The following is a 5385-nucleotide window of genomic DNA, read 5'->3' as shown; positions in this document are numbered from 1 at the left end:
TGGCAGATTTTATTTTGGGGGGCTCCAAAATCTCTGCAGATGGTGACTGCAGCCATAAAATTAGAAGATGCTTACTCCTTGGAAGATAACTTATGACCAACCTAGACAACATATTAAAAAGCAGAGATATTACTTTGCCAACAAAGATCCATCTAGTTAAGGCTATGGTTTTTCTAGAAGTCATGTATGGATGTGAAAGTTGGACTATGAAGAAAGCTGACCGCCGAAGAATTGATGCTTTTGAACTGTGGTGTTGGAGAAGACTCTTGAGAGTCCTTTGGACTTGAAGGAGATCCAACCAGTCCATCCTAAAGGAAATCAGTCCTGAATACTCATTGGAAGGACTGATGTTGAAGCTGAAACTCTAATATTTGGCCACCTAATGCAAAGAGCTGATTCATTTCAAAAGACCCTGATGCTGGGAAAGATTGAAGTTGGGACAAGGGACCACAAAGGATGAGATAGATGATTGGATGGCATCACCAACTCAATGGACATGAATTTGAGTAAGCTCCAGGAGTTGGTGAGGGACAGGGAAGCCTGGCGTGCTGCAGTCCGTGTGGTCGCAAAGTCGGACACAACTGTGCAACTGAGCTGAACTAAACTTCCTTGCTGGAGCTCAGCCAATAAAAAGCCATGGACTCTGTTTACTAGTCCTCTCAACTTCCTCTTCTGAGAGTGTTCCTCTCAGTAAGAACACTCTCTTTCCCTTGCCCTGTTGGGACTTGCAGGTGGATCACTATGGTCTTAGCTCTGCAGCTCAGTCATGCCCAACTTTCTGTCCATGGAATTCCCGAGGCAAGAATACATGAGTGGGTTGACATTTTCTTCACCAGGGGATCTTCCTGACCCAGGGATTGAACCCAAATCTCCTGCATCTCCTGCACTGGGAGGCGAGATCTTTACTTCTGAACCACCTGTGACCAACCCCAAAGAGCAATTTTCTGCTCCTCTCAAAGAACCAGCAGTTTATCTGTTTTAGGTCAACATTTTCATGGCTTTATGGGGACCAGAAAAGACTCCCAGTGGCTCCAGGGCTAGTGAACAGGTATGACATCTACACTGTCCCCTCACCTAAGAGACCTGCCTTGTCAATGCTGGAGTTTAAAGGCACAGCTTTCTCCTGGATCCAAACTTATTCCCACTTTGCAACTGAAGCTCTTTGGGCTTTATTTGGGATCTACTTTAAAGATTTGGTCATTTCTGGTTACACCCTTGCTCTGTAGGCAAGTGTCCATGTGGCACTCAAGTATGAGTCTGAGATCAGATTATTTCAACGGAAACTGGCCAAGAAGCATTCAGTCCTCTCCTTCAGCAACAGAGGCGTTTCAATGAAATTTCACCATTTTTCAGCCTTCACCCTGTTCCTTTGGAATAGGGGCTATTCTATGGGAACTGACTGAGAAGGCTCTAGTCTGGCTTCTCTGGGCAAATTGTTCCCTTCAAAATGGCTTGTATTAAGCCTGCAAGTTGAGCTGTTTGAACTGTTTAAGGTCTTTGAGCTGTAAGGTTAACTGCTTAAAAATTATTCTTTAACTCTGGAGAAAAATCTCTGAGAAAGGAGATTTCAGTTATATAAAATTTGAGGGTGGCCCCCGCCACCAAGATTCCCTGATAGCTCAGATGGTAAAAAAGTCTGCCTGCAATGTGGGAAAACTGGGTTTGATCCCTGGGTGGGGAAGATCCCCTGGAGAAGGAAATGGCAACCCACTCCAATATTCTTTCCTAGAAAATCCCATGGATGGAGGAGCCTGGCAGGCTACACACCATGGGGTAGCAAAGAGTCTGACAGGACTGAGGGACTTCTCTTTCACTTTCCCCTTCCCACACCACAGAGACTGCAGCTGATTTCTAAATGCCTTGACCAAAAGTATTGCCATTGCTCCTTCTAAATCTTAGATCCAGCCTTTTTGTAACTCAAACTCTTAACCCTTTGAGACAGTCAGAGGATGCCCAAGGCACTTGCCTCTTGCCTCTTTTGACCGGCAACTGACAAAAGGAAACATACTCTGATATTGTAAAGATCTAACTGTTCTATTAGCATTAAAAATAACCATGTCTTGGTACTTCTCTGGTAGTCCAATGGTTACAACTCCATGCTTCTACTGCAGGGGCTCAGGTCTGAACCCTTGTTGGGGAACTAAGATCCCCCATGCCACACAGCATGGCCAAAAACAAAGAAACAAGACTGGTAGAACAATCTTTCACAGGGCACTCTTAGGAGACTTAAGCACCATACCTTGCAACCTAGAGGTTTTCTCTACTGAAAATGACATAGCCACAGAGACTCTCTGCAATCTTATTGGTACTGCTAACCAACACTGGTTAAGATATATCCATCTGAATGCAGAGTTCCAAACAACAGCAAGAGATAAGAAAGCCTTCCTCAGTGATCACTGCAAAGATCAATGCAAAGAAAAAGAGGAAAACAGTAGGAAGGGAAAGACTAGAGATCTCTTCAAGAAAATTAGAGATACCAAGGGAACATTTCATGCAAAGATGGGTCAAATAAAGGACAGAAATGGTATGGACATAAGAGAAGCACAGGATATCAAGAAGAGGTGGCAAGAATACACAGAAGAACTATGCAAAAAAGATCTTAATGACCCAGAGAACCACAATGGTGTAAATCACTCACCTAGAGCCAGACATCTTGGAATGCAAAGTCAAGTGGGCATTAGGAAGCATCACTATGAACAAAGCTAGTGGAATGATGGAATTCCAGTTAAGCTATTTCAAATCCTAAAAGATGATGCTGTGAAAGCACTCACTCAATATGCCAGCAATCTGGAAAACTCAGCAGTGGCCACAGGACTGGAAAGGTCAGCTGTCATTCCAATCCCAAAGAAAGGCAATGCCAAAGAATGCTCAAACTAACCTCACAATTGCACTCATTTCATGTTAGCAAAGTAATGCTCAAAATTCTCCAAGCAAGGCTTCAACAATACGTGAACCAAGAACTTCCAGATGTTCAAGATGGATTTAGAAAAGGCAGAGGAACCAGAGATCAAATTGCCAACATCTGTTGGATCATAGAAAAAGCAAGAGACCCAGAAAAACATTTACTTCTGCTTCATTGACTATGCTAAAGCCACAGTTCACAACGAACTGTGGAAAATTCTTAAAAGAGATGAGAATACTGGACCACCTGACCTGCCTCCTGAGAAACTTGTATGCAGGTCAAGAACCAACAGTTAGAACTGGACATGGAACAATGGATGGTTCCAAATTGGGAAAGGAAAATGTCAAGGCTGTATATTGTCACCCTGCTTATTTAACTTATATGCAGAGTACATCATGTGAAATGCCGGGCTGAATGAAGCATAAGCTGGAATCAAGACTGTCAGGAGAAATACCAATAACCTCAGATATGCAGATGACACCACCCTTATGGCAGAAAGTGAAGAGGAACTAAAAAGCCTCTTGATGAAAGTGAAAGAGGAGAATAAAAAAGCTGGCTTGAAACTCAACATTCAAAAAACAAAGATCATGGCATTCAATCCTACCACTTCATGGCAAATAGACGAGGAAAAAATGGAAACACTGAGAAAATTTATTTTCTTGGGCTCCAAAATCACTGCATATGGTGATGCAGCCATGAAATTAAAAGATGCTTGCTCCTTGGAAGAAAAGCTATGACCAACCTAGGCAGCATATTAAAAAGCAGAGACATCACTGTGTCGACAAAGGTCCGTCTAGTCAAGGCTATGGTTTTTCCAGTAGTCATGTATGGATGTGAGAGCTGGACCACAAAGGCTAAGCACTGAAAAATTGATGCTTTTGAACTGTAGTGTTGGAGAAGACTCTTGAGAGTTCCCTGGAGTGCAAGGAGATCAAACCAGTTAATCCTGAAGGAAATCAGTCCTGAATGTTCATTGGAAGGACTGATGCTGAAGCTGAAACTCCAATACTTTGGCCACCTGATGTGAAGAACTGACTCACTGGAAAAGACCCTGATGCTGGGAAAGATTGAAGGCAGGCGGAGAAGGGGACGACAAAGGATGAGATGGTTGGATGGCATCACCGACTAGACAGACCTGAGTTTGAGCAAGCTCCCAGAGTTGGTGATGGACCGAGAAGCCTGGTGTGCTGCAGTCCACGGGGTCACAGAAAATCGAATGCCACTGAGAGACTGAACTAAACCAAACCTGGTACTACCAGTTTCCAAGTAATAGACTCTTGGATTCATGTGATACACCTAAAGCAAGCACCAAAATCGACTGGATCTATACATCATTTGGTAACCTGAAAGCTAAGATTTCCTGGAATCAAAGCAGGCAGTAACTGATGAGATGGCTTTCTCAACATATCCAGATGGGGCTGATGATGATGATGACATAGCACCTCAAATGATCTCCAATGTCTATGACCTTGATAATATATGAACTTCAGATAAAACAGTCTGAGTTTTCACTCTTACTCTTCATTATTACTTAAATGTGGCCTTATTAGTTTCCCAATATGACCACTTACTCTTCTATAAGAGACACTATGGACAGAAAGGTCCATCCTGGCACTGAAGGACAAAAAGCCTCTAACACTGGAAAACCTGACTCTCACGCATAATGCCTCTTCATCAAAAGGGAAAAATGTAAAGAAATTAATAAACAGAAATCTCATTCAAATAGAGTCAAGACACCAGCAGGGAAAGCTCTCATGCCCTGCAACAACAGCAGAGTCCAACAAGAAGAAGACAGACTCCTTCCCTGGCAAGGACTCGGCCAGTGAAAAGCACTGGATTCGGTTTTTTGTAGCCACCCACCTTCATTCTCCCCTGTATAAAACTGCTCTGTTTCCCTTGCTGAGTGGGAACTTGCAGGTGGTTCACGATGACAGTAGAGCCCAAACTGTAATTCTCTGCTGATTCTAAATAATTTCATTTTTGCTGGAGAACCACCTAGTAGTTTATTTGTTTTAGGTTAACACCTAGGGGGAAATGGCTTCCTGCCTGGCCACCGTAAGATGATGAATGGCTCAACAGCACAAACAGATTTCAACAATTAGAGATCCACATGTAAGATTCATTTGAACCTTCACACCACATATGAAAATGAAATCAAAATGGATAAAAGACCTCAATGTAAGAGATACTACTGTAAAACTTTTAGAAAGAAACACAGGTGAAAATCTTCTTCGTCTTGAGTTAGGCAATAGTTTAGCAAAAGCACAGGCAACAAAAGAAAAAAATTAATTTAACATCAAAATTAAAATTTTTTCTGCATTAAGGACAGTATAAACAAAATAAAATATAACCCCGAATGGGAGAAAATGTTACAAATACAAAACTGATATGGGTCTGTATACAGAATACAAAAAAATTCCTACAACTCAAAAATAAAAAGAGAAATGACTCCAAAATAAGCAAATAACTCAAATATACATGTC

Source organism: Capra hircus, chromosome 7 (genome assembly GCF_001704415.2).
Source record: "Capra hircus breed San Clemente chromosome 7, ASM170441v1, whole genome shotgun sequence".
Classification (NCBI taxonomy): Eukaryota; Metazoa; Chordata; class Mammalia; order Artiodactyla; family Bovidae; genus Capra; species Capra hircus.
This window is presented reverse-complemented; position numbering follows the sequence as displayed.